This window comes from Simochromis diagramma, unplaced genomic scaffold, assembly GCF_900408965.1.
Source record: "Simochromis diagramma unplaced genomic scaffold, fSimDia1.1 OVJJ01000776.1, whole genome shotgun sequence".
In the NCBI taxonomy this organism is placed as follows: domain Eukaryota; kingdom Metazoa; phylum Chordata; class Actinopteri; order Cichliformes; family Cichlidae; genus Simochromis; species Simochromis diagramma.
Window position 1 is genome coordinate 500,823 of NW_024387296.1, and position 12,102 is coordinate 512,924.

The 12,102-nt window shown below is 40.2% G+C and overlaps 1 long non-coding RNA gene across 1 annotated transcript; it reads right to left on the reverse strand.

Annotated features, from left to right (window-relative positions):
• Positions 1–6,541: 6,541 nt before the first annotated feature.
• On the reverse strand, positions 6,542–9,947 carry LOC120716507. Its single transcript, XR_005691957.1, has 3 exons — positions 9,901–9,947; positions 9,645–9,815; positions 6,542–6,576 (listed from the first exon to the last, which is right to left on the reverse strand). It is a non-coding gene; the product is annotated as an uncharacterized LOC120716507 (long non-coding RNA).
• Positions 9,948–12,102: the final 2,155 nt, after the last annotated feature.

The following is a 12,102-nucleotide window of genomic DNA, read 5'->3' on the forward strand; positions in this document are numbered from 1 at the left end:
GAGAGAATCTTAATAAAGAAGCTCCACAGAAAGACTGACCTTGCTGATTCAACACAAACAGGAAGAGAGATTTTTTTTTTTTATTGCATACCTGCTGATGCTACGCTGTGCTTCAAGCCTCAATAACAGGCTACACAGAACTCACTTATGGTACTGCATTCCTTCTATAAACAATAAATGTCCGTGACTTTGAGCCGCAATATAAACACAACATTCAAGATAACAGTTAAAAGTAATGTAACCCTAAACAATCCAACAAGCACTCTAAACAGCAGCACATGTCCCAAGGCATGATGGGAGAGAACTAGCTGCTCCCCCAACACGCCATTATATAAATTAACATGAAAAAAATAGTAAAAAAAAAATTGAACTTTAGTGAATTTCACTAGATTAAATGCAGTTAGTTACTGATGAGTGTTACTTTGTACGGAACACTAAATCCACAAAGTTATATTAAAATATAATAAAAAAGAGAAGAATACAGTGCTTTTCAGTTGAATTTGATGTTTCAAACTGTTTGAATTGATGAGGCAGACTGAGCTGACCACAGCTATGTTCACAGCTAGCTCTAATAAGAAGCTTCGATGTGAAATCACTTCACAGTCAGACCTTTCATGAACACAGAACAAACAAGGAGAAAGTCAGGTTTGTTGTCCGTGGTAATAAAATTTACTTACAGTCACACACCACCAGGTCATGTCATGATTTACAGGGTCAATCTGTACCAATGACAACACTACACTACTTAACCAGTTTGCCAGGATGTTCCCACACACACACACCACACACACACACAACACACACACACACACACACACGCACACACGCGCGCACACACACACACACACACACACACATGGACCTTTCTTTCTCTAACACAGAGCTGCTGAAGATCAGAGGATTAATTAAATGATTAAATTAATCACCACAAACACAAATCGTCTCTTTTCTTTTCTTTGTTTAAAGAAATGCATGGATTGATCACTTTTTTTCACAAAGTTAGATGATTCTGAGGAAGTCAGGTGGGAGAATGTCATGATTAATGAGTCAGACCAGAACGTTTGTACAGATGAAGTGTAAAACAGTATCGGATAAAACACTGTGTTTTAAGAGCTTTTGTTAGAGATTCATTATAAAGTATTTTTAGTTTTTTGTTGAGTAAACAATCAGCTTGATGTTTTACTTCTGCTTTCTATTTTTCATTTAATGAATCATCTGAATTTATGTCGTAACATTGTTTATATGTAGTTTGTGTAATATTAACTATAAATTGTCCTCATTTTTTTGCACCTAAACACCTTTTGAGGAAATCCCAACCTTTTACTTTTATTGATTAGACTGAGCTGATCTAATATCATAAACTGAGTGGAGTGGGAGTTGTCTCTGCACATCTACCTGATTTATGCAACCATTCACTTCTTTATTACTTCTCTGTTTCTTTGATATGTGGTAGCTGTTTGTCACATGTGTGTACTTAGATTGGAGAAGACAGGAATGTGGTTGCTAAGGTGTTGCTATGTGCACTGATGTCACACAGTTGAAGGGTTGTGTTGTACCAACAGGATGACACACGGATGTGTGGGTTGTTTGATCTGTGGCTCTGTGGTACCGAGGCCACTTTATACGCAGACTTAAACTTGTTACATTTTATTGTTTGATTTCTTAACTATTTTTTTGCTTTAAATGTATTAGTGGAATAATCTTCAGTGTGTCCTTTTTTACATACTGAAAAGCTGATACTGAACTCAGACTTTTGGGTTTTTTTACCTTTCCGTGGATAATTTTAATTTTCCATCCTGATGATCAGAAGAGTGTTTGAGGGTTTCAGAGATCCTTCAGAACAACAGTAAGTGTTTAAATGACGTCTTTCAGTCTTTAGATAATCTGACAGGTTGACTGAAGTCTGTGAGCTTCAGTCGATTAACCGATTATTAATATTGATCCAGCTGAACGAGGATTAAAACTTCACTTTACTGGTTACTGGTTACAGATGACTGTCGTGTGGAGTTAGTGTGAAGTATTTGATTTACTGGTTTTTATTTTCTTTTTTTATTTTAATTTTCTGGTTTCATCTGTGAAAACACATTATTAAATTATTATTATTATTTTATTTAATCTGAAGATCCAAACGAGTCAGACTTTACTGACACATATTAAAAACCAGGAACTGTATAATATTGATTCTGTTCATTACTGGGTGGAGATTTCATAAACTAGGATTTGTTTGCTGGATACATATTTACTTGCTGTCGTGTGATTTTGCTGCAAGATTTAGCCACGTTTCATACTCAGAAAAAACAGCCTGTGATAGACTGGATATATTTCAAAGGTATACCTCACCTCTTCTATTGACAACTGGGAGAAGATCCCCGTGTGACAAAACTAAATAACATAACATTTTTCTAATTAGTAAGAATGTTTTCCTCTACTGGCAAATAAGCATCTCTCTCTCTCTCTCTCTCTGTCTATGTGACATGTTCACTGGGTGAGAGAGCAGTGAGGTTTCAGAGAGTAAAGGTGAGCAGTAGTACAGTGAAGTGAGGCGTGGGTGTGTAAATTTTGACCCAGTAAATTGTTTTAAAATTGAACTTTGTGGTACACCACAGGTACTGTGAGCTTCATATGATGAGACAGTATCTATGGTGACCAAAAAAAGCTTCTACTGAGACAGAAGCTGCAGATAGATTTAAAAGAACATCCAGACACAGCAACATCAGCAGATTTATTGCAGGCAGTTAGTGTGTGTTAAATTGTCATAATGTGGAAATGCAGTAGTTAGTATTGCATAGTGCAGCGGTCCCCAACCCTTTTTGCGCCACGGACCGGTTTATGCCCGACAATATTTTCATGGACTGGCCTTTAAGGTGTCGCGGATAAATACAACAAAATAAAACTAGTACCGGTACCGAAAAAATTTATTCATAACACACGTGAAAAGACCCAGGAAAACCGAGTTAACGATAAAAACGATAACAAAATAACGCTGAAAACCGATTAAAAGCCCTGAAAACTATACGTTTCACACCTGAGCCTCAACTCTCGCGGCCCGGTACCAAACGACTCACGGACCGGTACCGGTCCGAGGCCCGGGGGTTGGGGACCGCTGGCATAGTGCACGGGGCTTGCTACAGCCAATGCTCTGAAGGAAGTATATGGATTGAGAACCATTGCTATTGGTTTGTTTGGCTATAATTTATGCCACAACTGAATAGGAAACTGTCTGCTTCCACTCAACAGGACAGGATAATAGATACACAATCTCCATATTTAACATAAAACACTTCTGCTTATTTCCAGAGAAGCTTTGCAAAACTCAAAGTTAAATATAAGGAACATCAATCGCCCTCTGTTTGGAGGTCCATGCACAATCTTGCTTCATGGGGTAAATATGATCATGAAGAAAAGATGGTGGATCAGCCCACACAGGAGTAGCTTGTTAATGATGTGAAGGCAGTTGGTACCACAGTCACCAAGAACAACATTGGTAACATGCTATGTCATAATTTGTCAACCTTTTCAGCACCCACAAGGTTCCCCTGTTCAAAAAGTCTTATCTACAGGCTGTCTTAAGTTTTACCAGTGAACACTGACATGATTCAAAGAAGGCTTGGGAGAAAGAGCTGCAGTCAGATGAAACCTAAATTAATTTGGAAGCTCAACAGCGTTAACTCGATCCACTGTTTGGAGGAAGAAAAATGTTGAGTATGTCCAAAGAACACCATCACACAGTTAACTATGGAGGTGGTAGCATTGGGATTTTTGCCTGTGTTTCTGCTAAGTATACAGGACAACTTCACCTCATCAAGGATAGATGGTACCATGTACAGAAAAAAACTTGGAAGAGGGTTAGGGTTAGGGGTTATGGTGGGTCATGGATGGGTCTGGTAGTATGCCAATGACCCAAAACATTCAACAAGGGAAACAAAGAGGAAGCACATTAAAGCTGAGCCAGTCTCCTGACCTCAGTCCTACAAAATATCTATTGAGGTTTGAGGTGAAGCCAAGCGAGAGTTTCAGTAAAGATGAGTGGGCCAAAATCCCTCCTGAAATGTGGTGACCAACTACAAGAAATGTCTTAGTATTGTCCTTGCCAACAAGGACTTCTCCACCAAGTACTAGAGTCATGGCCAACTCCAGGCCTACAGGGCCTGTGTCCTGCAGGTTTTAGAGGTGTCCTTGATCCAACACCGCTGATTCAATTGGCTAAATTACCATCCATCCATCTACTTCCGATTATCCTTTCCAGGGTCGTGGGAGGCGCTGGAGCCTATCCCTGTCATAGCTGTCATAGGGCGAGAGGTGGGGTACACCCTGGACAGGTCGCCAGTCTGTTGCAGGGCTTGCATAGAGACACAGACAACCATTCGCACTCACATTCACACCAATGGGCAATTTAGATAGACCAATTAACCTATCCCCACTACCGTATGTCTTTGGACTGTGGGAGGAAGCCTGAGTACCTGGGGAGAACCCACGCAAACACGGGGAGAACACCGTGCTGCCTGGCTAAATTACCTCCTCAACATTTCTTGAAGTTCTCCAGAGGCCTGCTAATGATATCTAAAACCTGCAGGACACCGGCCCTAGAGGCCTGGAGTTGGCCACCCCTTTAGTACTAAATCAAGTTTTAATTGGGGTCTAATACTTATTCCCTCAATGATATCAATTTATAACTTTAATTAATGTGTCTTTTATTTATTTATTTGGTTAATATTTTGTCTTTCTCCATTAAAATGAAAACATAAAAAAACATTTCTTTGTAAATAAGCAAAATTACAAATTTAACAGAGAATCAAATAAATATTTAGAATATTATTGACCCTTTACCTCTAAGTGTATAAGCTCCCCTTACCCCAGTCTATATATTTATTCTTGTTCTTGCTTTGTTTTTTGTTGTTATTGTTTGATCTTTTGCACTGAATGTAACTGGAACCTCGTTGTCTCGACTCTGTGTAGTGTACTGTGTATGGCAGAAATGACAATAAAGTTTGACTTTATTTACATTTTGATGACGATAAAAGTGTTTGATGTCCTAAGCTTGAGAAATGATGTGGTTAGCTTAGCTTAGCATGCGGACAAGAAACACTTGTCTCTGCCCAAAGTTGAATATAAAGAGCAGCTGTACCTCTTTTCCTCTTTGGTGTAACAGCTATTTGCCCATAACTGAGTTCTTCAGTTCTCACTGCTGAGTAGATTACAGCTGGATCACGCTCTGAAGGAAAAACACACACAAATTATAGTTTAGTTCTGATAATATTTTTTTTTATTTTAATTAAGAAGAGATTAAGTTAGATCTTCTGCAACTAACAGCAGGTTTTCACAGTTTTTTTCTTCTTTACACCTCTGCTGAGAAACTATAATTAATTGCATTGAACTTGTAGCTGTTTGAGTGAAGACGAAGGTGCACAACCACAGAGATTACACCTTCATCTCAGTGCAGTCTGACACACTTCACCACAGAGCACCAAACAAACAAGTTCTCACAGCATGAACACTCCCATGACCAAACCAGAACTCACAGTGGTGAGAAGTCCCTTCAGCATTAGGCTAGAATCAACAACAGGAAATAACTGCTGTGGTTAAACATACAGAACTTGTTAAAGGACATTTGGTCTCTTCAGTCTCTTTCTTCAGACATTTAATTAATTTAATTCTAACAATGTTCACCCTGCTAACAACTTATGCTTGTGCCTAAGCAAGACAGCAGACACATCTGGGCATTTTGCTCACATGTTGAGTTATGGCATCGCCAAAAGTTACAACCAACCTCACATCTGATCCATTTAAGGTGGACCTGCGTGAACGCCTTTAAGTTAAAACCAAATGTGGCACTAAGAAAACAGTCTTATATCATCGTATGGCATTGGCATATATCAAGTGGAAGCTGCAGAGAGCCATGTCAGCGCTTCTTCCTGGTCTTGACTTTGGATAGAGATAGGTTGGGTGCTTTAGTCAAGTTTTTTATAAGCTGCATTGTATCAACTCTGTTTCTTTACTTTTGTCAGACCAGCACAGCAATAAAAAAAAACATTTTAAAGTGTTTCTGACAAGAATAACATAAGAGGTGCACAAGACACAAATACTGAATGACTTGTTTACATGTGAAAACTAGCTTTCCTGTCCATGAATGAATCCTGGCAATGGAAAATTGAACTTTTCCATGTGAATGAAGGGTGTGGAAGGTGTGAATACATTGTTTACATTTAGTTTGTCATCACAGGATGCTTTAAATTCTATGAAGTAACTGTTAATTCATTCATTTAGCTGGATGGCTAATTCATTTTTATCATTTTTAAACTTATAGACCTCCAAGTCCAACAGGATTGCTTTCATGCTAGTTCACACATTTTTAACCTTCTGTGATTTTTTTGTTTGTTTGTTTGTTTATTAGAGCTACTGACCATCACTGCATTAGCATTTTCGTGTTATCCTACAACCTAACTTAAACCCTCAACTTCTGTCCAAGAGGGGAATCATGATGGAGACAAAGAAGAGCAGCTTACCTCTCGGCTTTGATCTGTTTTTTCTTGTCGTTGATGATGATTTGTCCATAACTGACGTCTTCAGTTCTCACTGCTGAGTAGACAAATTAGTTGGATCAGTCTCTATACAGTAAAACACACACAGGACATCAGTGCAGGCAGATTAAAAGTTATGTTTACAACCTCACTGCTCATCGATAGAATGGATGTGTGTGGTCATCATGTGAGGCCATAAAAACTAAAAATATTAACAATTTAAGTAATTTAACTTCATCCAGTTATTAATAATTTCTTGTTCTGTTTTTAAAGTCAACACCTAAATATCACACCATCTAAGGTGACGTGACACCTTTTTGTTCAACTTTTTTTTAAATCTCATACAGGATGCTGTATGACTGCAGAGCTGTTAGCTTCAGTTAACCACAGACCACAAGTACACAATCCACCACACAGAACAACAGTCAATACACAAACTTTTCTTTGCCCAATAAAAAAATGAGATAAAAATAAAAAAGTAAAAATAAAAAAAACTATATTGTGGCGGGGGCGTGGTCTGCGGTGCCGTGCGGACGCACCTGCACGGCATCCGCAATCACCCCCGCCGTGTTAAAACACGGGGACTCGGGGGTTGGTGTGGGTGTGGTGTGATGAGAATAAAATAAAGTTGGCTCTGAACGTTGCTCCGTGGTCCCGCCGTGCCTTATTCACGCCACATTGGTGCCGAAACCCGGGAGGCGGCACGGCGGGACCACGGAGCAACATGCTAGCTAGCATGCAGTACGGAAAAAGTCAGCATAACGAAAATAAACTCCACCTAAACTTGGTTTATATCTGACCCAGACTGCAGGTCTATCTGGGTTCAGTTCACACTTGGACCAGCGGCCGCCTCGGGTCTCTTTTCCTTCTGCGTCCCTTTTCCTTCATCCACCTGCTGGCTTCCACCACTTGCTAATGTTACTGAATCTGTGGAAGCTCCGCGATAGCCACCACACGAAGTAACGAGTAACGAGCCTATCTAAATCCCAGTAACGACTAACGCGTTCCTGATTTTGGCATAATAACTAGTTACCGTGCTCGTTACCACAATAATAACGTAGTTACTGTAACGCGTTACTTAATAACGCGTTAGTCCCAACACTGGTTATCAGAGAATTTAAGGTCTCAAGTATTCATGGATTTCAGCTGTTCACAGGTAGTTGACTGTAGTTCCCTTTCTGTCCACTCTCTCCAAGTCCATGTTTGTATACCATTGGTTTGTGTCCAGTTCATAGGTTTTAGTATCAGTTTCCAGTTTTATTTGCTAAATCTTTTGTCTCATGTGTGCCGTTAGATTCTGTTCACCTGTGTCTCAATTTTTTTCCCAGGTGTTTCCTCTGTGTCCTGATTTTCCTGCCTTCTATTTATTTTGCTCTCTTCCTGCTTGTTGTTGCCATATCACACTGTTATGGTCATTCTTTTACATCTCCCAGTGTCTCCTAGGCACATTGAGTTTTAATTACTTTGTTCTTTTGACTTTCCCATTTCTGTTTTGCCAACTCATCAGTTCAATAAAAGGCTCGCCTTTTGCTCAACTCCCCTTGACTTTCTGTGTTTGCATTTTCGGTCCTTGTTCACCACACTCTAACACAAGCAGGTTGAACCACTCAGCAGAAATGTGTTACATTAAGTTATTTTGAAGTTGCTTTCTATATGAATACAGGGAGACATAACTTTACTGTACAAAATCTCCATTTCAGGACTTCAAGTGGAATTCTACTTTTTTAAATTTTGTTTGCAGGTTAGTATTTAATTTTATACACACAGTTTAATCAGTTCATCTAAACAAAAAACAAACAAACCCATAAACACACTATTGCCTCTGCTTTGTTTATCTGTTGCTGTTGTTGTTGTGACATCTTAACATTGCTGTATATGATGTCTTCTAGGATGTCCTCTCCTGCAGCTTTACCTCTTTCAAATGATCCAAATCTAACAGCAAAAGAACTGAATACAAATTCTCTATTTGAACCTTTAATCGAAATAAACGGTGAAAGAAATTCTAAATTTGTAATGTGAAAACTGTCAGGGTCCTGGGACTGAGTGGCCCAAGGTCCCTGAGCAGTTATGTATTATATTATTATTGTTGTGTATTTTGGTGTTGCTCCCCCTTCCCTGTGCTTGTGTATATGTGTGTGTGTGGGTGGCTGAGCACTTGTTTATAGGCGGCGTCAGGCCTGGAGGGTGTGGCCCTGCAAGGGGACTGGCCACACCCGAAGCCACACACCTGCTGCTGATCAGGCCTCGTCGGGGGAGCTACTTAAGAGAGTCTTGGAGCTCCCACCGACGCGGGATCATTGCATGAGACTCCATGTTAGTCGTCCTGTTATTAAGTCAGTGTGTGTGTGTGTGTGTGTGTGTGTGTGTGTGTGTGTGTGTGTGTGTGTGTGTGTGTGTGTGTGTGTGTGTGTGTGTGTGTGTGTGTGTGTGTCCTGACGGCTGCGTCTTATGTTTCCCGCAGGAGCAGCGTGGAAGACACGAGAGCAGCGAGCACCGGGGGGGTGCTGACACGGGAGCGGAGAGCACAGAAAACACAGACTATTCACGGAGAGACACAACACGGGAGTCTGGGAAAACACGGGGATTTATTGTTACTTTGTTGCACACTGTAAATAAACACACTGTTTATACATAGAGCACCGCGCCTGGGTCCTCCTTCCCCACACATCCCCACGGTCTGCCAGCCAGACCGTGACAGAAACAAAGTTACTTGCAGAGACTTGAAGTATAAATACAAAACAAATTTAATAACTGCGTAGATCATTCCCTAAAACCAAACCACACATGTAAAATCCAGATGTCATTTTTGATATTTAATGGATCGGAATACATTTTTTATTTCTCTCCGATATCCGATCCAGCAATTTAGGTCCCTATCGGACTGATACCGATACGTAATATCGGATCGGTCCATCTCTACTTACAACTGACCCACTTTACAACTATCCCCGGCCTCCCCTACATGTGTAATTTGTAGAAATGTGAGTACGGATAAATTGTAATGGAGAAAAAAAAAATATAATAATAATAATAAATAGGAGTGTGTATATAAATATAAATGTATAAATGGTAACATATGTAGATTATCATAACCACACATCTGAAATGCAGTTTTCTAACTCTCACCTTCAGGTTTCCTGTGAACACATCGTCTCACCAGCAGAACCAGTAACACCAGTAGAACCACAACACAGACTGATCCAACACATGACAATGCAGGAAGAAGATAGGAACCAGGAGGAGAGGTGGATGTAGTTGGAGGTGTGGATGTAGGTGGAGGTGTGGTGGTGTGTTCCCCTAAAATAAAGCAAACACAGTCATTAAGTTGTCGTCACATTGTGAATGTTGAACCTGCAGAAACACAGACAGGTGAGTGTGTCACCTGTGACAGTGATCCAGCTGGATGGAGACTCTCCATGACCGCTGATGTCACACTTGTAGAGGCCTTCATCAGACCTGGAAACATGCTGGATGGTCATGTGACCTGTTGACTCATTCCCAATGAGGGAGCCATCTTTATAGAAAGCAGCTGGGAGGTTGGAGGGAGTGGTCTTTGTTTTACAGAGCAGAGTGACGTCATCTCGCTCCATCACAGGGAGGACAGGACTCTGCAGGATCACTGATCCACCTCAACACAGAGACAAACTACAGCATTTCATCCATTTACACACAGCTTCATCAACACTAACTCCACACACTCAGCTTACCAGTGACTGTCAGGTTAACCATGTTACTGATGGGACCCTCTCTGGACTCACACCAGTAAACTCCACTGTCCCATGTGGCGCTGTAGCTGATGTTGCAGGAGGAACCAGCTGGTTTTGCCCATCCATATGTTCCACATTGACTCCTCTGTCCTTTGCTTGTCTTTCTCCTCAGAGTCCATCCAGCAGAGCTGTCGTCCTCCTCACAGCTCAGAGACACAAAGTCTCCTTTAAAGAACTGAGAGCTGCTGGGACTCACAGTCAGACGAGCTGTGAGGGTTAAAATGAAAAAACAAAACCAAAAAACAACTGTTGCTTGGTTGCTTTTGTCTGACATAAGCATGTTTTACTTAATTCTGAAACATGAACCCAATCAGGTCATATCAGTGAGCATTTATCAGGTCTAAACTGTGACAGAAGAAGGTTACTGACCTTGGTTTGTTGTGCAGCTCAGCAGTGAGATCAGAACTAAAGAGAAATGACACTCAGGTTGATTTGAGGTGAACATAACGAACAACTCCACACAAACAGCACCAACAACTGTGCCTCTATGAGGCCTCTGTATAATTACTTTTTTTGTTAATGGTTACATTCTTTCTTAGCAACATTTCACACGACATCCAAATATTTCTGGAGTAATTGTTTTATTGGAATAAGATAACAACTCTTCATTCTCCTCATAAAAAAACTGGGTACACAAGACTAAATTTTAATTAAAACATAAAACCAACTGTGGCCATCGGTGTCAGCTTATAGACCTTCTTGGTGTCAGATGTAGTCTTGAGCAGTCTTGTAGGAATGGGCTCTAAAAGACGCATTGATGGTTTGGAGGATGTAATTACTGAAATTACTGAACTCAAAAATATCACTTGGAGAAAAATAGTCTAAATAGATATCAGTGGTGTTGAAAGTAGCTATAGTACATTTATTCCTGAACAACTCCATGAAGTTACCAGATAACATTAAAGAAATGGTATCAAAGAAATGGTTGCTCAAGAGAGCGCTGACTTTTTGTCAGCCTGACTACAGTCATAAAATTTCTGGTTGTTCTTATTTTCTTTAAATCTTTCTATAACCAAGATGTGCAGTAAGATGTTTTAACTTTATTGATGACTTGTTTGTTTGTTTGTGTGTAAATAAAGCAGCAAACTACTTTTGCAGGCTAAATGACAATCTTCCAAATTAGTGAGACACCACTTCCTCTCCAGCGCACACATTATCTGTTTTAAGTTGCACATTTGAGATTTATACGAGGGAGTCAAGTACTTCTAAATTTGAGGCTTTCTTTTTCACGGGAGCTACAGTATCCAGAGTCATATATAGTAAGGAAGTAAATGTAAGATCAACGACTATTGTTGCCTTCAGGTAGCTGCTCTTCTCTGTGTGGCAACAAAGAACAAAGAAGAAGAAGAAAATAACATAATTGAATGAAAACTCTCACAAAGAGATCGACTGTGATGAAATCTGTTCAGCTTTTCACTGCCTGCTGTGTTTCCTCGACTCCTGAGCAAAGATAAAGAGTCAGTTCAGACCTGCAGTTGGTCCTCGTGGTGTTTTGAACTTGAATTCAGCCTGATTTGTTTTTCATGTCTTCTCCTCCATCATCAGTTATCAGGAGAGCAGACAGTCAAAGTACAAGAATTCAAACGAACACAGAGATTCTACTTACAGAGCAGACACAGCACAGATGTTTCCTTCATCGTCCTTCTCACTCATTTGAGCTTTTTTTCATTTCTCTCACTGACACCAAGTAAAGCCCGCCCTCTTCCTCTGAGCACCAGCTTTCTATTGGTTCAAACACAGAGGTCGGGACTAAATTCTTTAAAAAATCAAGTTATAAACTACAAACATGCTAATTTTAACGCGATGAGGTACCTCAG